This window comes from Anabrus simplex, chromosome X (assembly GCF_040414725.1).
Source record: "Anabrus simplex isolate iqAnaSimp1 chromosome X, ASM4041472v1, whole genome shotgun sequence".
Lineage (NCBI taxonomy): Eukaryota > Metazoa > Arthropoda > Insecta > Orthoptera > Tettigoniidae > Anabrus > Anabrus simplex.
Window position 1 is genome coordinate 17942120 of NC_090279.1, and position 21434 is coordinate 17963553.

At 40.2% G+C, this 21434-nt stretch overlaps 1 protein-coding gene and 1 pseudogene across 1 annotated transcript in view; one reads left to right on the top strand and one right to left on the bottom strand.

The window, feature by feature from the left end:
- The window catches only part of LOC137503077 (uncharacterized), a 112108-nt gene that overhangs the window by 48566 nt on the left and 42108 nt on the right, over positions 1–21434 (top strand). The window lies entirely within an intron of this gene.
- Positions 18151–18299, bottom strand: LOC136886900 (5.8S ribosomal RNA; annotated as a pseudogene).

Genomic DNA, 21434 nt, shown 5'->3' on the forward strand with positions numbered 1-21434 from the left:
CCTTTTCAAAGAATGAAATAAATCTGCTAGAGAAAGGTCTCAAATTCAACTGCCAGGAACGTCATAACGAAAACAACATAAAACAGCTCATCACTAACTTAGAAATTGCTTGCAACAAAATACCCTCTCCACAAAGAGAAATAATAAAAAACATAGCCACCTACGAAGCCATAAAAATAATTGCACCTGAAAATTTCACCAAACAACCGAATTACGCCACACAATACTTGGCATTGAAAACAGTTAAGAACAAAATTAAAAACGACAACCTTATCATCACGAAAGCGGATAAAGGTAACACATAATGAAGGAAGACGATTACATAGAAAAAACGATAGTATTTATCAACAACAGCGGTATACAAGAACTGCAACGCGACCCTACAAATAAAGCAAGCTATCAAGAAAACGGTCTTCGTTTTCACAAACCAATGAAAAGAAAGCCTCACCATCAAAAATCCTAAACTCCCCACACTAAGAGCCCTGCCCAAAATACACAAAGAGCCGTGTCCCATTAGACTACTAGTAAATTTTAAAGATGCGCCAAGTTACAATTTTAGCAAACAACTGAACCTAATTCTAAAAGAGAAAATTTCACTTAAAGGAGACAGATCAATTAAAAACAGCCTAGAACTACTTAAAGACCTAAATAAACTTAAAATAACAGAGAGCACACGTATGATATCCTTTGACATCACTAACATGTACACCAACATACCAATAGATGCCATTAAAATTATCGAAAAACTTCGTAAAGAAAACACCTCTCTACAAGAAACCAAAGAAGTTATTAACCTTCTTAGAACAACACTACACCAAAATTGCTTTGCATTCAACAACAAAATATATTGCCAAAAAGAAGGATTAGCCATGGGCTCACCGTTATCAGGTATAATAGCAAACATTTTTCTGAATAACTTCGAAAACATCTTAATGGGCCAGCTTTCGAAAGGAATCTTACATTGGAGCAGATACGTGGATGACGTCATATGCATATATAATAAAGTAGCTAACATTTTCAAGAAACAAGGTGTAAAGTAGCCTTTCGAACGAATAACACACTAAAGAGACACATCAGCAGGTGCAACCTAAACAAAAAGGACCCTTTCTCAAAGTCAGGAATATATGAACTCAAGTGCCAAGAACCTAACTGCAATGCCACATATATAGGTCAAACAAAATGTAATTTCCGTACAAGATACAAAGAACACAAATACGCGATCAGATATAATCGGCATTCAGCCTTCGGGGAGCACATCTACGACTGTTCGCACCATTTCACAGACATCACATCCGATCTAAAAATGTTACACTTCGAAAATAAAAGTAAATCTTTGAATATAAAAGAAGCAATAGATGTTTACGTCGCAAAAAATGCTAATGCAAATAACCTGAATGAGCATTTACATTTAAATAATCTCCCCTATTCGCTCTACTCACATATATCTGGCAACACCTACTCATTAAATTGCGTTTATAATAATAATAATAAGAAGAAGAAGAAGAATACCGTTCCTTACTTTATTCACCTAAGTTATTAATTTGCATTCATCCATAGTACATAAATGTACATTTAACATGAAGTAGGTCAATAACCTCCCTCCCCTCTCCAATGTTGATGGAAGGTTCCACAGCGCTCCAGCCGCTCCGCCCTACTTCTCTCTCCCTTCTCCGCTGTACAGTATACTCGATTTAATTATTCAATAGGAAAGATCCACATCGCTCTACAAGGCCCCTCCCATTCTTGCCCTCCCCTCTCCACGCGCAGCGTGCTCGCCAAAAACTTTCCATGACCGCAGTCCTGGAATAGTGTTTGGTGACAACGGAATTAACATCGGCAGTCTAGATAAGTACGTAAGTTTTCAGTATATTAATACTTGTATATATATTTATTTTTGTCATTACTGTTTCATGTTATCACTAAACTCTCTATCACTGACAAGTTTACGCTACATAAAAAATGCTGTTTATATATATATTGTACCAGCAAAGCCTAGGTCCTGGTCCATATCAATCGAAAGAAACGTCATTCCAGCATAAAATATCCGTCCGACGTACGAACATCTAAGTAAAGGAATGTTCTAGCATGTGCCAGACTCCACGAGTGCACTAGGCGGAGTCAGGTGACGTCACCTGTCGTTCGAAGTTCACCTCCCCTACAGATATTTCTCGAAAATAATTTTCTTTTCGCAAGCTTTTCAACGCCTGAACCAATTTCAACGGGACAAACGCTGAATTGTAGCGGACGTCATAAAAGTTAATCCCTGTGAATTTCAAATTAATCCATCCCATGGTTGTTGAGTTATAATAATTTAAAGTCTAAGAACATTACGCACTCACGGTCACATGGCCAAGAGATACCACCCCTCCCAGCGCCAGTATATATGTCAAGGCTAACAATCAGAGCAGAGCAGTACAAGGACGAGTACACAGATGTGTGTGAGTGAGACAGAGGAGCGACCGACACTCGTACAGTATGTCCGCGCAGTCACGGTGAAAGTACTTGCCGTCGCGTTTCCGGAATACGAAGTTATATTGCCGACAAAATTATAAAGACGTCGCACTGTATTTAGTATATCACGTCGCGACTACGGTCTAATTCTAGAGACATTTGAGAATATAATACGAGTGAATTTATTGAAGTGCAAATCCCAAATATTTGACGTTCACAGAATATATCATTACGTGTAGACTTAGTTTACCTCACATGATATTGACCTTCTACCACGAACAGTAACTAATGTGTAGAATTACCAGAACTCATTTCTTTTCGAGCATCGAACTGTGTCCCTTTATTTATATAGTGTTAATGCCATATTAGTATACAACTTACAGTAGTAAACTGGGTGAATACTAAGAACTTTTTCTGAGGTAATATGACGTTATAATAACAAGATAATCAGAAAATAATCCTTAGTGACTTAATGACCGTGTTCAAAGACTGTGATTATAGACTGTGCTTTTTCAAGTGTGAACTGTGTCATTATGGACGTTTTCAGTAACGACTTTAAATAGTATTTCATACAGAAAGGACTGTGATTATTCATTTAACGTCTTAAAGTTCAATTACACCATAAACTGTGTTCAACAGTAAATGACAGTGTCAGTGATAACTACTCGCACCAAGTGAATTTTCCGTGTGCGCAAAATCACCTTAACGAGCTGCAATTCTACACGATCCAGTTCCAGCTATCATCACCTCATCGGTGGACGTCAACATGGTGTGTTAAGGGAACATCGCTGATCCTGATTCTCCACGGAACATTCTAGATGTCCATCCTTCAACATTTGTAGCAACATTTCTTTCATTAAGTGAGTAGTAACAAACTGACTAAAATCTTCTCATGAATTTTGAACAGTGGAAACTTCAGTGCCGCGTGTGAACAAATATTTCAGAGTTCTCATAATTTCTCAGAAATTCTTCTTTTGTGATTAATTTAATTTTCAAATTTAATTTTCATATCTCATAGAAAGACTTTAGGCTTTTCTAGTGTGCTATACATCAACGTTTACAAACTGAAAAACTGAAAACTTTTAACAGAAATTTAATTTCTCATGTCAATTTGCAGTTACAAGTGTGTGCTCATATTTAGAAAGACTTTAGGTGGAAATCTAATTCTCACATATGAAAGACTTTGGAATCAGTGATATTTATTTAATTTTCATGAACAGAATTCGAGAAGATTACGTTTAAACTTTTAATTCCAATGCCAGATTTGAGTCCAATAATCATATTGCAGGGTGAAGAATCAATAAATTGTTTTAAAAAAATGTATAACCATCTATTATTCGCTCTGCGAGTCTATCCCACTCTGTATCGGCTCCAAAACCAAGTTCCACTCCCTGAGGTCCTACTCATGCCCTTTACCCAAGAACTTTTCCTGGTACAGAGAGGATAGAATATATAATAGATTGAGCCCAACGTGGGGCTCGATTTGGAGCCGTGCCATAATAATAGATGATGCGCCAGTAATAATAGATATAACCGCAACATTCAGGGTTCGATTCAAGTCATAATAAATTGCAATTTGAGTACAGGATTCGACTGCAACTATTACGAACACGAAGAACTTGTTGTATTTGACTTATTCGAATATTCCGGAAACATAGACAACTTACTTGCAGCAATCGAAGCTCTTTGGCTTAGCATTAATGATCAGAATGCTAAGATCGGTAGGTCTAACAGCCAGATAGCAAAAAATGAACACGCAAATAGATCGAGTTAATACGCAAATGGTAGAGTCTAATAACCAATTGAAGACTCAAATGAATACACAAATAACCGCACTACAGTCATAGATAGTTGACTCTAATTCCCAATTGCAGGCTCAAATAATAAATTCTAATACACAACTGCAAACGCAGTTAAATGAGTCAAGCAGCAAGGTCGAAGACTTAACTTCTAAAATTCACAGGACCTTGAACACTAAGTTTGCAGAGGCCGATAAAGTCATTAATAAAAGGCTCACTGAATCCAGTGCCCTTATCGAGCAACGATTCTGTGAAGCTGGAACTCGCCTCGAAAAGAAACTTACTGATTCTAGTGCACAAGTCGAAGCCACATTGAAAAACATGCGGGAACAGTTTGTTGAAAACTTAGAGTCCATCAAGGAAGAAATAAAGACAGAGGTCGTCAAGTCTTTAGACAAAGATCTTAGAAATGTTCTTCCTTCCGTTCAAGCATTTTCCACCGAACTCAAAGATTTACGGACTGAATTTCAAGAATCCCATGGTAACATCTCACAAGCTCAAGTAAAGCTAGCTCAGGTGCAGGAAAACTTGCGAGATGCATTAAAGAACGACGTGGGCAAATTACGAAACGAGATAGGATTAATTAAGAGCACGCAAGGAGAACTCGACAAGCGTATTACAGGACAGCTAGACAGCACGAATACCCAGATAGCTGCTTTCTGTAAAGACGTACAAGTCATTAAAACTGACTTGAGAAATTAAATAACAGATTTAGACGCCTCAATTAATTCCAAAATTTAAAACTTGTCTGAAGAATTGAATCAAATTAAACTCAAAGAACATACGACTGACGTCACAATCCCTGGTTCTTCGAGGGAAGTACACAACATAACAACCCTCATTAAAGTACCAGATGACAAACCAGTCAAATTTTCAGGACGTGACGAGTATACTGCACGAGAATTTTTGTTAAATGTCGACGATTACCTGGAAGAGAATAGGGTAGATGACGATAGAAAACTTAGAGTAGTATCCAAGCTTCTAGAAGGACGAGCCTTGTCATGGTTCATAGCTTTTAAGAGCAACTTTAAAAACTATGACGACTTTAAAAAGGCACTTCTGAAACGCTTTTGGGATTCTGAAAGACAACACCTCGTCAAGATGCAACTCTACTCTAGTAAATACAGTACTTCAGTCAATACTTCCCGATATTCAGATTATTGTTTAATGCAATTAAAGAAATTACAATTTTTAGATCCACCTTTGACAGATATCGAACTCATTCAGATCCTGACACTTCAATATCCGCCTCATGTTCAAGAGATACTAGTCGCTGCCAACATTAAAACATGGGAACATTTCGACGCTACTTTGCGCAGGATAGATACGGCTAATATCCAATCTAGTCCGATAACTAACAGGAGTCGAGAAATAAATACGAACTCTGCGGAAATAAAACCGCCAGAGAGAGAGGAACCCAGGACACGTGAAGAAGGCAGATTAAGCCCTACCAACCCAACCAGATTCCGGAATTTTAGACGTCAGAGGAATCAGGATAGACACCCTTACCAACCTAGGAATTTATGGAGACAGCGTGAAAGCACTCCTGAAGGAAATCGTGAGCCCAGACGACGAGAACTCGAAAGTAGATGGAAGGATACACGGGAATACGTCAGGGAGAGAAATCGTAATCCTGATGAGCTTGGAGCCACATCCCTGGAATACCAACGTCAATTCGGACCAAGTGAACAAAGATCACCTGATCCTGAATCAACAGGTGCTATAAAAAACGCCGATCTCACAATAGGGAGATTGACTACAGAACACGATGAGGACGAGAATACAAACGATTGTACTGCTGTTATCGATTACTGGCACACTGACGATTCCGACGCACAAACACCAAGGCAATCATTACACGTTCGTTACCTGTCATAACAGTACGCACAGGCAACCTACAGGTGATTACGCTCATCGATTTTGGAGCGCAAGCTTCTTTAATTTCTGATAGGCTTGTAGACTCACTTAAAAATCAGAACAATGTTTTGTTATTGCCTGCAGCTCAGATCAAAGTAAGAGGGATAGTTCCTGATAAAGTTGTTAAGTGTAAATCCCAGGCATTTTTAGAGTTTGAAATTAACAGTCAGTCATTCGAACACATATTTTTGGCAGTATCACGTCTTGACTTCAATTTAATACGTGGATCAGATTTTATGATCAAATACAAAGGAACCATTGATTATGATGCCAACCTCGTAAGATTAAAGAATAATTCAGTAGGACTACAGCTGGTAGGACCAAGCGACCTGGAAGTTCAAGAGAATGGAGCCCGTTTTGAAGAAGCCGGTAAATTTAATTTCGTGTGGCTATTTCTAGCCGAGTGCAGCCCTTGTAAGGCAGACCCTCCGATGAGGGTGGGCGGCATCTGCCATGTGTAGGTAACTGCGTGTTATTGTAGTGGAGGATAGTGTTAGGTGTGGTGTGTGAGTTGCAGGGATGTTGGGGACAGCACAAACACCCAGCCCCCGAGCCACTGCAATTAACCAATTAAGGTTAAAATCCCCGACCCGGCCGGGAATCGAACCCGGGACCCTCTGAACAGAAGGCCAGTACGGTGACCATTCAGCCAACGAGTCGGACAAGAAGCCGGTGGTGACATAATTAAGCCCGCTGTAAGCGAGGTTGCGCCAGCCGTAGCAGAATGTAGAAAGGGTGACAAAAGTGAGGACGATGCAGAGTCCCTATTCAATGAGAACTCCATCATATATCCGGATTATATAATATCAATAGCCAGCGTGGTTGAAGACCCGGAAATTAAATTAAAATTGGAGGAGGCCAAAAATGATGTTCTACAAAAATTTGCAAGTGTGTTCGATGACAAGCCTGGAGAGATAGCTGGCTACGAATATCATCTTGATGAAAATGACTTGTCTCCTTATCAGAAGAAGCTATATCCAATTCCAGAGAGCCAATTTAAAACAATATGTATCACAGGAAGAGTAAAGCCTGGAAAAGAAAATCCTGAGTATTTTCTTTTCGTCCAACCAAGGGGAAGATGTACCAGGAAAGCCTAGGTCCTGGTCCATATCAATCGAAAGAAACGTCATTCCAGCATAAAATATCCGTCCGACGTACGAACATCTAAGTAAAGGAATGTTCCAGCATGTGCCAGACTCCACGAGTGCACTAGGCGGAGTCAAGTGACGTCACCTGTCGTTCGAAGTTCACCTCCCCTACAGATATTTCTCGAAAATAATTTTCTTTTCGCAAGCTTTTCAACGCCTGAACCAATTTCAACGGGACAAACGCTGAATTGTAGCGGACGTCATAAAAGTTAATCCCTGTGAATTTCAAATTAATCCATCCCATGGTTGTTGAGTTATAATAATTTAAAATCTAAGAAAATTACGCACTCACGGTCACATGGCCAAGAGATACCACCCCTCCCAGCGCCAGTATATATGTCAAGGCTAACAATCAGAGCAGAGCAGTACAAGGACGAGTACACAGATGTGTGTGAGTGAGACAGAGGAGCGACCGACACTCGTACAGTATGTCCGCGCAGTCACGGTGAAAGTACTTGCCGTCGCGTTTCCGGAATACGAAGTTATATTGCCGACAAAATTATAAAGACGTCGCACTGTATTTAGTATATCACGTCGCGACTACGGTCTAATTCTAGAGACATTACAGAATATAATACGAGTGAATTTATCGAAGTGCAAATCCCAAATATTTAACGTTCACAGAATATATCATTACGTGTAGACTTAGTTTACCTCACATGATATTGACCTTCTACCATGAACAGTAACTAATGTGTAGAATTACCAGAACTCATTTCTTTTCGAGCATCGAACAGTGTTTCTTTATTCATATAGTGTTCATGCCATATTAGTATACAACTTACAGTAGTAAACTGGGTGAATACTAAGAACTTTTTCTGAGGTAATATGACGTTATAATAACAAGATAATCAGAAAATAATCCTTAGTGACTTAATGACCGTGTTCAAAGACTGTGATTATAGACTGTGCTTTTTCAAGTGTGAACTGTGTCATTATGGACGTTTTCAGTAACGACTTTAAATAGTATTTCATACAGAAAGGACTGTGATTATTCATTTATCGTCTTAAAGTTCAATTACACCATAAACTGTGTTCAACAGTAAATGACAGTGTCAGTGATAACTACTCGCACCAAGTGAATTTTCCGTGTGCGCAAAATCACCTTAACGAGCTGCAATTCTACACGATCCAGTTCCAGCTATCATCACCTCATCGGTGGACGTCAACATGGTGTGTTAAGGGAACATCGCTGATCCTGATTCTCCACGGAACATTCTAGATGTCCATCCTTCAACATTTGTAGCAACATTTCTTTCATTAAGTGAGTAGTAACAAACTGACTAAAATCTTCTCATGAATTTTGAACAGTGGAAACTTCAGTGCCGCGTGTGAACAAATATTTCAGAGTTCTCATAATTTCTCAGACAATTCTTCTTTTGTGATTAATTTAATTTTCAAATTTAATTTTCATATCTCATAGAAAGACTTTAGGCTTTTCTAGTGTGCTATACATCAACGTTTACAAACTGAAAAACTGAAAACTTTTAACAGAAATTTAATTTCTCATGTCAATTTGCAGTTACAAGTGTGTGCTCATATTTAGAAAGACTTTAGGTGGAAATCTAATTCTCACATATGAAAGACTTTGGAATCAGTGATATTTATTTAATTTTCATGAACAGAATTCGAGAAGATTACGTTTAAACTTTTAATTCCAATGCCAGATTTGAGTCCAATAATCATATTGCAGGGTGATGAATCAATAAGTTGTTTTTAAAAATGTATAACCATCTATTATTCGCTCTGCGAGTCTATCCTACTCTGTATTGGCTCCAAAACCAAGTTCCACTCCTTGAGGTCCTACTCATGCCCTTTACCCAAGAACTTTTCCTGGTACAATACATATATATTGTGACCGTTCGTGGGACGCCTAGTTCGAAGATGATAATAAATTTCATAATGCGCTCGACTAGAATTCAGTTGTTTACATGATCCTCCACTCAGGGCATGGCCCTTCTGAAAGAAAGAGGTCACATCCTATCAATAATTAACCTGGTAATGGTCTAACATCAGTCTCAAAATAATTTCACTTAAATTAGGCATAAATGAAAATTGCAATGAAAAATTGGAAGTGTAATAAGTTTAATAAAGTGAAATTAACTGACTACAATTGAACAACTGAATATGCAACATAAAAATAAATTATCCTTGTGCATCTCTTATTGCACTGTATTAAAAGAATCAAGTCCATCTTGAAAAATAATTGCCAGTCATTAAATTAAAATCTCATCATTAAACAACATTGATTCACTTAAATAAATATAAATTAATATAATGGAAAATCAGCAATTTCAGTTTCTATTCATTCATCTTGTTTGTTCATTCGCTGACGCATTTATTAGACGAACCTGTCCTCCCTGCTCTACTTTTCCTATTACTTCATTATTACCTCCTAACTAACTTAATAATAACTTGAATTTTCTAACGGCGCATGATAAACACCGAAAATCCTTCAAATACATAATAATAATATCATTGCTCCATAATTAAATAACTGCATGTCTCCATCCAACGAACGGCATCATATGGCTGGACCTGAAATAAAGTACTAACTACTGTCATAAATAAGTGAACGATCAAATGCTAGACGATCTGCGTTGCATCGGCTCCATTCCATCCTGCTGGAAAATACTTCTACAGCGCCAACTTACTACATCTAGCAATGCCACAAGTTGATCTACAGTACAGGTGACAATACTCTCACAATCTAATTATCGTTCGAGTAGCTTGTCGAAGATCCTACTCGTGTGTTCGTAAATTACATTCCGCTATCCATGTGATATCAAATTAAACTCAAGTCAGCTCGTATGCCTAACCAATCTCTTCGAAAAGCATCCAATCAACGCTACGAAACTCGCTCATCTAATAAACTCAAATATACGCGGCGGAAATACCTCTCAATAACACTATCCTAACCATTGGCCATCTCAAAGAATTAAATTACTACCGCAATTCACCACTCAATAAATCATTCTCTAATTATACCGTCAACTATACCTTTAGATGACCCTACATATTTTACGCCACACAATGTCCACCACATAATGAAAACAATCATCATTCCCTACACAAATGAGCTAAAATATATTTGAAGAGTTTCACTATTATTCATACAACCATCACTGAATCGATCCACTAAACACATCACAACACTCCGCGGAATTATTCATATTATAAGATCACCACATCAAATATCTCACACATCGGTACTTAAAAACTTACCTGTGGCATTCAAGATCACAATCGCTTCATAGCTGTTCCACTAACACGGAAAACAACGCAGGAAAGATCGCCTAACCCAAATATTCACCGACGGAAACGATGTTCTAATATACGCAGTAGCATTATATGACGTTAAACCAACACCGTTAGCACGTTAGAACATTCAAGTTATTTCACTTTACATCACCTGTGTGACATTTAAAAAGATCTACTAATACTATAAGCATCTACAAGTAAACAAGAAGGGCAAGGTTCGACTACTCATCTGACTTCCTCGCTTCTCCATAGGTATTGGTAGTCAGGTTATTTTTCAGCCATCTCATCCATTTCGGCAGAGCGCGGACCCACCAGGATCCTACTGGTTTACTCGGACATCTCCTGTATATGGACTTTCTTATTCACAAATATAGGCAACATCTTGGCTTCAATCTGAAACTCGAACAAAATAATTAGAGCGAATTCATACATATTTACAAGTCCACTGTTATAGATTAATACTGGCCTGTATAAATTAGTGTCGCTCAATGCTATATTTAGTTTATCAAACGTTATTTAGGCCTCAACTTCTTAAATTTTAAAGACTTTAACTCGCATACAAGAGCTGTGCTCACTATTTGCTTCTCGATCTTTTTTCTGCTACTCAAGAATTAACATTGAAACAAATTCTAACTTCATTATTTACCATAATAATAATGAGGCTGCTTTCCATGAACCACATAACTACAATCCTGACTTCTTTACATATGATTTTGACATTTGAGGAAATGTTATCACGGAGATTCACAAAGGAACACATGCTACTATTGTTTATTCTTCTCCACTTGAAGTACGTCATACCACACGCCTGTTAGATGATTAACTGTGTATAATTCCGGCTCAATCCATGGCCTCCTTGACGTCTGTAATACTAGATGTAATGTCTGGCCTTTCTTCTCCTCAGCTGTTACTGCAAATATTTATTGATACCCGCTTGTGACTACACTGTTTTCATGCGGTCCGATGTATACCACAGGGTTCTGAGCTTGATCTACCGATTCTCTTCCATAAGATCTACCATCAGTTCGCGAGTTGTGTCGGCTCATATATTACGAATATATTTAAATTCACCGTGCATCAACAATTTATCTTACGTCCATACCGTCCATATGCATCTATCATACTTATGACCTTATGACCTTCAATGACTCCCTGACATGTAATTACACTTCATTGGAAGGTCATAATATATATAAGCTTTAAGTGATTTGATAGAATCTGAGGATGTTTTTGTAGAACGAAACATGTCATTCTTTCCATGTTTGTGTGTATTTTACATGTATGTTCATAGTGTTATAATTTACATTGTTTTTGCAGTGTGTTTGACAGACTGAAAAGCCTTTGTTACATTTAACTAAATCAACACTGGAAAACATCTCTTCACTCTTAACAAACAGTTCCGCTAGTGTACTCGCGCTTCCCGTCAGTCCAGTAGCAAATCGTCTGCTTCCTCATTGATGCTGTAAAAACGTTGGACTTCTGCCGTTTCGCAATGCTTCGATTTGAGTAGCCGGTAAATATTCCGCGCGTGTCATGTTTACATATAGACCTGTTTACCGGTTTGCCTGTGATAGTGCAACGACCTCCTTCAGTTTACTAGTTGCTGCTTTGTAGGCATTCCGAAGAGCATGAAACTCGTGGTACAGCTGTTTCTTCAACCTTACTGCATACTTAACATGGTCATTTCGAAGCCACATGTCATAGGTAACCCTTCGTTGTCGTCGCCCTGACTGAGTTGTTTCAAGATTAGTGCGTGCGCCTTCCGACTCACTTCAGCTATAGTGATTTGTGGCACTGTAACATTTCCAACAAAGTTGGCCTCCTTCTTCAGGTGCCACGATTCGATCTCTTTTGACCTATTTCCTGTGAAGTATTGGGCTCCTGATGACTTTATCCGCAGCTTACAGATGACTGGTCGACGTTGCATCGCAACGGTTTCGTAAGGAACAACTGTTGTCTCTAGAACATCTTTGAGATTCCTTCGTCTCACAAGGATGTAGTCAGTGTAAGTTGGATGGGAGCCACTGTAGTATGTGATTAGATGAATATCACGCTTTTTGAACCGTGTGTTCGCGATAATCAGTTTCTGCATAATCGGGAATTTGTTGCCATTGTCGTTTTTCGGTCCATATTCATGAACGCCATGGACTGTGTGTTCTTCCTCCGTTTGACACTTCCTTTCATATCACGAGAAACGATAAGATTGTCTGCGGTCTTCTCGTCAGGCAGTGCCTGGTAGGCATGTTTGTTCTCCGTGCCCAGGCCAGTGTGTGGAGCATTCCACTGAAAAATTTGAATTTCCTTCTCTCTCCAATGTGGACGAGTTACTTCAAGTGATTGTCATACTTTTGCACCTCGGAGACTGGACCGTTAAATTTTGCCGATAAAACAGTGCCAACACCATTAGTGGTTCTTCGGCTTCCGTTGAACATAAGTTAGTAACTGCTCCCCATTTCGCATGACTTTTCTCTACTCCCACTTTATTCCTGCACCTCACTGATGCCCTTATGCCTTCTCTGATGTGCTGTGGGTAATTTGCCAGTTCATTCAGAGATAGTTCAGTGAGGGGATACAGAATGGGGGTACTCGCTTGCTTAGCCGTCAAGCCCGTGCGACGGCAACCCTTGCATACTTTTCATGGTGACTGGGCCCTGCCAATGCGCGTCCCTTTCAGAGGACATCCTAGCTTTGGTTCCGATTCCATGAGACATATTTCTGTAATCATGTGTGTGGTGTTATTTTATGGCTGGCTTGTCTTGAGGCATTTCAGAGCTCATCACAGCAGGGAGTTACGCCGCTCCGGACATGGGAACGGACGCCTTTTTTGCAGCTGCTCCTGTGCAGATGAAACGCTACGCTCCTTTCTGAATTAACTTCCCAAAAGATGGAGTAACTCTTCTGTCAACTGCTCCGTACGGAACGTCTCCATCTCTGCCAAAGTTGTCATTACGAACTTGTGCGTGTTTGGTCCGCGAGAGATATTCAGTTTCGCTCAATTCAACCGGCAGGACAGGGCGGAACCTGTATCCTTCCCCTGGGACGCGTCACGTGTTACAGCAATGTAGCTGGTTCGTGCATCAAATTTGTCAATAAAAAATGAAATGCCATATTACTGAAAAACTAATTGTGAACCTGATAAATCACTTGTCACAAAAATCACATAATCTGGTAAAGAAGAATGGCCACAGACTTTTGCACCTTTTGCTTGGCATGATATGCCACAAAACGTATGACGTACAATCAAGTGTCGTATTTTCTGCCCCTGTTGTCTACATCAATATGTTGTGTGATGATCAAGATGTCTATCCTGTCGTATCTGGAATAAATGTCCCCCTTTTATTTATCCACTCATTTTCTCCTAAGTGTGCAGTAAGAACATGTGGTCGAGCCTTCCATTACTTTGCTTGAGAAGAAGTCATGCATTCGACTCGGGCATGTGAATTCAGTGAATACAATATGAATTAGAAAGTACCAGTTCATGTTACGATGTATCCTGCTCTGCGTGACTGTTATTTCCCATGTGCCTGATCTCACCTTTAAGCAAGAAATTATTATTTCTTGCTCTTCTTTCGTAGAATATGTAGATCCACTTGCGGTGGGGAGACAGGCACAGACTTGGATGCCGTCTGACTGTGTTATCAATCCACTAAAAGTAATTAGGTTGTCAGTGAACTTTTGAAATAAAAGGCTTCTCATTCGTTCCTTTACATAGGGACAATATCCACTAAGGTGCAACTCATCGTTCTGTCATCTCGAAATTTGGCTCAAGTCTTGTTTTTCGTGCTCCTTCTTACCGTAGTGTTAGGGGGAAACTTGTGTGAATGTTCAAGTACATGAGAGCTTGCATTTGGGTTCAATTCAGGATATGAGAACATTGTACAAAGGGCACTAGGAAAGTTTTGCAATACGCAAAAACGGTTGGCCGGTCACCCCTGTTATGGTGAGGGATGAAAAGAGGGGTGAAATCCGCTGTAGAGGAGAGCATGGTGCGACCTTCACACCAGTTATTACCAAGCAATGGAATTGAAAGGAAGTTAAGATGTCAGTGTGTTCTAAAGGTTCACTCAATTATCCGCTACAGATTTGCTCATGGATTAACTGTTGACCAGTGCCTGGAGGAAGTGACTCCTGTGCTGGGGAAAGACTTTCCTATTCGGACAACAATTTCATGCTGGTACAAACAGTTCCAGAGGGGAAATCCTGGGGTTGAAAACGATCATCGTTCTGGGCGACCGTCTGAATCAGTGACCGAGGAAAACATTGAAGCTGGGAGGAAAATGTTGCATCAAGAGAGGCGGTTGCTATGGGCAGATAGAAGAGTCCCTCCACATCCCTGCACCTGCATTTCATTCAATGCTACACGACCATCTCCATGTTAGAGGGGTTTGTTCCCTTTGGGTGCCCCATTCACCTTCAGAGGAACAAAGGGCACATCGAGTGAAACGGTGCCGAAAAATGCTAAAAGATTGAAAATGGGACTTCGCGTAACGTCAGTAGCATCGTTACAGGTGACGAAACTTGGCTTTATTATTACGATGTCCCAACAAAATCTCGGAAGAAGGTGTGGCTGTGTGAAGATGAGGGCACTCGTGCGACTGTGCGAAAGTCAAGGTTAGTGAAGAAAAGGATGATTGCAGTATTCTTCACTAAACGGGGCATCTTGAATCGGGATGTGCTAGAAACACAAAGGAAAGTTACTGCGAAGTGGTACAGTGAGACTTGTCTGCCTCAGGTCCTCCAGGCTATCAAGTAGCTCTGTCCAAGGTGACGCATCAACACTTGGCTCTTGCATCACGACAATGCTCCAGCACATCCTGTTAATGTAACTGGATTTTCTTGCCTTATCCGCGTTGACTGTGCTTGATCACCCTCCATAGAGTCCTGATCTTGCCCATGTGACTTCTCACTCTTCCCAGAAGTGAAGATGAAGCTGAGAGGGCGGCGTTTTGCATCCGACGTGGAGCTTCTGGCACCACTGGATGAAGAGTGTGAAAATGTAACTGAAAAACGTGACAGAGTTGGTTCAGTGACTAGTTTCGACAAGTGTATTGAGTGTGGTGGAAATTATTTTGAAGAAGTCTAAAGCGTTCACTCACATTGCAAAGCTTTCCTAGTGCCCTTTGTAATAAACACTAATATAAAAGCCATATTGTTTGTTGCCTTCATAATGTCTATGACAGCAGTATCTGGGTGAGGAAAAAAAGTGTCAGTCTTAGGTACGAGCGGTCATCTGCTTGTTTTATTTCAGCCTTTCCAGGATTTCATCAGGATTACTGGTTTCCATGTTGCATGCGGCCTCTGTTAAAACAGCAATTAAGAGGTAGGCTGATGTAATAGAAGGTAGTAAGTATGAACTTCCTTGTATGAACCTACTGTCCTATATATAGGTAGGCTCTGTTTGATTGCACATCAAAGCTACCTAATTAGAAATAACCGCACTATGACATAATAGAATGCTATACACTGATATGATATCAATGTACAAATACAATATGTGTGTTTGCATGACAGTAAATAACATTCATAAAACATTAGCCATGATTCAGCAGATCTAGCTGACTGTCGGCAAACAATTTTCTCAACTTTACTAATATCTACATCACTGCGAATCTCACAACGTGAACAGAGGTTTTACAAAAAATGTTACTTGCATGCCACAAAGCACAGTGTGGATGAAGAAGATAAAAACTCCAAACCATGTGCCATCATTTATGTAGAACAGAATATACAGATTTCAATAGCTAAATGTGTGCCGCATTAAAGGGCTTGTATTTTTCCTTTGAGGCTGGACAACTTCTCATGCATTCTTTAAATGAGGTCTGTTAACACGTTCATTCCAAAATGGTCAGAAGTTTCTTGCCCGTGATATCGTGATTGGAGAGAAAAGATGCAACACAACCTCGTAACAAATGAGAGCTTTTGAAATTTAAGTCTACACTCTGAATTTAACCTAAGATGATGTTTACCCTCAGGAATGTGATGTTTATGAGTAACAAGCTCTCTGCATGGGGTATCAGTGAGTGGAATGTTCATTAGGAATTCCTTTATGTGATAGGTGGCTATTGAACTATTGTTCACATGGTATTAATTTTTCACTGCACATCGAGACCTGAGGTAAGCTATGCAGATCATCAACCTCCGGATGGTGGAGCACCTCGTTTTTGGTGTAATGTGTGCAGTGATGTCCTGGCCGGGAATTTAGGCCTCTTACGACATCTGAAGAGACACAATGAAGATCGTCCCTTCAAGTGCGGTCACTGCGGAAAGTTGTTCGATAGCGGAAGCATCTTGTCGGAACACTTGAGGATCCACCCGCTCCTAGAGTGCGGATTTTGCCATAAATGCTTTACAAAGAGGAACATGCTGACAGACCACATGCGTTTACATACAAGTGGGATAGCAAACGAGTGCTCAGTATGTCGTAAAACATTCAGGAAATGGTGTAACTTGACGAACCACATGCGTTCTCACGTGCTACATTGTTGCAATATCTGTCGCAAATCCTTCAGCTGGAACAGCCACCTAGCAGATCACATGCGGTTGCACACAGGCGTTAAGCAAAATTGGTGCAATATCTGTGGCAAATTCTTCAGTCATTTAACCACTCTGAAAGATCATAAACGGACTCACACAGGCGAGAAGCGAAACCAATGCAATGTTTGTGGCAAATCCTTCATATCTAAAAGCAACCTAACTGGACATATCCGGATTCACACAGGCCAAAAGCCATACTCTTGTAGTATCTGTGGTAAAATCTTCACCCATAAAAGTACTTTGTCGAATCACCTGGTAACTCACACAGACGAAAAGCTCCATTGTTGTAAGGTCTGTGGGAAGTCTTTCAACAGTAAACGTCATTTAACAGTACACGTCCGGACTCACACAGAAGACAAGCGCCACTGGTGCAATGTCTGTGGTAAGTCTTTCAACAGCAAACCTCATCTAGCAATACACGTGCGAACCCACACCGGCGTCAAGCCGTTCTGCTGCAATGTCTGTGGCAAATCCTTCACGCAGAAAGGCAACCTAGCATATCATATGCGGACTCACACACACGAGAAGCCATACTGTTGTAGTATATGTGGCAAGTCATTCAGCAGTAAATCCTACGTAGCACTACATGTGCGGACGCACACCGGGGTAAAGGCGACTGATGCAGTGTCTGTGGCAAATCCATCCGGAAAGGAAACCTAGTAGGGAATTTGCAGACTGACACGATCTTGTAGCCACAGTGGTGCAGTATGTCTCCGGGAGTATTGTACTCTCGCAACACGTGGCCGCACACAGACGAGAAGCCATACCGTGAAATGTCCGTGGCATATTTTTCAGCCGAAAAATCTATCATAGAGCTCGCACCCGAATGCATAGGGATGTTAAGGCACACGACTGTTCGGTATTCCGTAAAAAATTTCAAAGGATCATGTACTCGTAACATTATTATTTAATCTCGTGCAGCTTCATTCCGGCGTGAAGTTATGCTGGTGCGCCGTCTCGGCGGTGTACACCAACTGCGTGCGAACGATGTCACAAAACACGGAGCAGTGCAGCAACTCTCCGCGTTCAGTTTTAGCAACCGACCCTCAGCCAGGCGTGGAACGGAATTCATGGACAGCAATGTGCGTTCGAAATGTCAATATTAATGTATCCTTCAGTTCAAATATCGACGCGCAATTTTCTGCGTTCTTCATCGACTCACGAGCCGAGTGATCCACTGTTCAGGGTTGTTTTTTCCTGTTTTGATCGTTCTCTCCACGGTGAGTGAGAGGGGAAACCATTATTTTCATGAGTCTCTCGTCGCAGAGCTAAGAAGTGTTTCGAGCATGGGCGTTGCGTTCATTTAAAACCTGCCCGCCGGGCCGAAGCCGCACATGTGAACTGTTTTATTCGTATTTTATTTTACATCCCACTAACTACTGCAAGAGAGTTTGATGTTTCGTACGACCTTCTCCAATTCTGTAGATACAGCCACGAATTTGCGATCCCACACAGCGGAGAAAAAAAGTTCCTCGGCCAGAACGGCACTTTTTAGGCACACTCTTGGTGTACGCCGGACAGCGGTTCGTCCGTTTGTGCCATTTTCTCTGAGATGGAATCTTGTGGTGACAATGCCAGGTCCGTGTGCGGAAGGATCAAAGGACATTTCATGAGTTATCTCCTCATCAATCACAGATATATGACACCATGGACGACGCTTTTTCTGTTTTCAGACTTCAGTAGAAGTGTGCTCATTAACACTCATTGAAGAGCCGTATAGGTTCGAGAATAAGGAGTAATCCGTATGAGCACGGAAGAATCATATGGCAAAGACAGTTAGTAAAATAGTAGAAGCGCACGAAATAATATTCAAACGTTTGAATAAATATTTCAGGGGAATAAATAAGTGCCAAGTCAAGTCATAATAGGGTATGCAATTGAAGAAATTGTTGCTGAAAATCAAGCACTCCTTTTGCTCCCCTTCCTGTGTGTCACTAGTGTGTTCTTTTAATTATAAGTAGACCTGTAGCTCAAAACTGTACCTGTTTCCGCAACTCTAGAACAACAATACTTTGTCAACCTGTTCTGAATGAAAATTGAAAGTTCAGCTTTAGTGACCATAGCCGTTAATCAAGATCACGTACTTCTGGAGGAGGCGTGTGTAAGCAAAGGTTCGTATGTGAGAGTTGCAGTATACTAGTCCGTAAGTTTCTTCATTTTTAAGGAGTGGCGGAGAATTGGCCACTCACTTTTCTCTACTGGAACCTCAAATAAGTCACTAAAAATCTCTTATATCTCAGAGTTGCATGTGTTGAAGGGACATAGTGAATACTGAACCCTTTCCATCATGTCAAACTGATATTTGCCTGTTAAAGGCCTTCAGCATGAATTGTCAACTCTTGTGTATGGGGGGTTGTTAATGGCTCTTCGTCACTTCCAGACATTACAGTCGGGTACCAAGGAAGGCCTGCTTATTTAAATTAAGTACTTACATTATCTGACTATGTTCAATCAAAAACAATGAAATGTGATGGTGGGCATGTTTACAAATATGGCCTAAACAGTGGTATGCGGTCAGTGACATTAATATAACGCTGCGGCCGGACGATTTCAGGATGTAATTAATATCCACCACAAAGAAAGCTTGAAGGGCTATTTATAGAAAACCACTTTGTGATTGACTAGAAAATAACATCTTGGGATTTAATCTGCTTTGCTCCATAAACAACTGTGCACTATGCTTCCTGTTTCACAATCATCTAATTATCAGGAAGTTATCGCCACACCTTTTTAATTGGGGCTGTCCACTATCTGACCATCAGCATAGGATGAGTTACCTGGACCCTAAAATTGAATCTGAGTAACCTCCAATTTACATCATTCAGCTATCATGGTCATCCAATAAAATTAATGTATTTTGTTGCTATTTTGCTTTACGTTGCACCAACACAGATAGGCGTTATGGCGATGATGGGGCAGGAAAGGCCCAGGAATGGGAGCCGTGGCCTTAATTAAGGTACAGCCCCAGAATTTGCATGGTGTGAAAAAAGGAAACCATGTAAATCCATCTTCAGGGCTGCCGACAGTAGGGTTCGAACCCAGTATCTCCCGGATGCGAGCTTACAACTGCGCGCTCCTAATCGCACGATCAACTCGCCCGGTAAAATTAATGTTTAAGGTTAAGGAAACGTGCCTGATGATGAAAGTGAAGTCTCGTTGAATTTAAGTTAATTGAACGTAGCTGATGACCAAAGTGACCCTTCATTGAATGTAATTGAACGTGCCCTATGAACAAAGTGGTTAATAACATGGAAGATTGTTCTGTTAAATAACTCCATGTGATCCAAGGAGAGGTGTTGGAAGCGGAAAGCGTATCCTAGCAACCAGAAACATGAGAGAGAAAAGAGGATAGGGTATGTATGTTTAGATGTTTAGCTATGACATTTTCTACTCTACATTAGTACTATTTTGAGTCAAAGCTGTAATGTAAACCACCATCTGGCAATCATGTTTATTATTGTTACAGACATTCTGCAAAGTCATTGCCGCTTTATCCAACTTGCAGTCATGCTGGGAAGCTACGTCAAGCATTTCAGTGTAAGCGCCTGACTATGCACGATATCAAACATTTCAACATAAAAATGCTATGGAAGCCTCCACCTTATCAATACAATGTTTATTTACTATTAATTACAGTAAATCCAGTACTGGTTTCGACCCCTATGGGGTCATCCTCAGCTGCCATATATCAAACTAGTTTGCAAAAACATCACATTACAAACGATGTACTGACCCGATTTGACAACTTATTAAAGACAAGTTAGTGTTAAAATGATGAGAATAAAATGGATCTTTTCCTTTTAACTTTAAAAGTTACATGTTGTGAGAGGTATACCACTTCATTACTTCATTGATCTAGTGAAAATCAATTAAAATTTACATTACTTATGTACACTAATATTTGTGAGGTTGTTACTATTTACATTTGTGATGTTGAGATATACAATATTTAAAGTTTGTATCTAGATAAAAATGTACCCAATATAATTGGCCATTTAAAAAATGAATGAAGTAGTAAAAACAGGATAAATTGGTCCACTTTCTACTCGTTATCTGTCGTTCAACAACCCTCGCAGTTTTCTCCACACGCTAATAATATACATACAGGAAACTCGCCGAAACGAGAATCTTCGCCATCCAAAAATCAAGGGCATGCATTTGGTGGTTGAACACCCTCAGTGCTATCCAACATCCAGATCCTCTCCCATGATCACATTGAAACTCTCACAGTAGAGCTCAATTAATAAGCTACCAGGTACTGTACTTAGATTTGTGCAGCCTTCCAGCATCAATATGTGAAGTTTGTTGTTAGTGACTTCAGCGG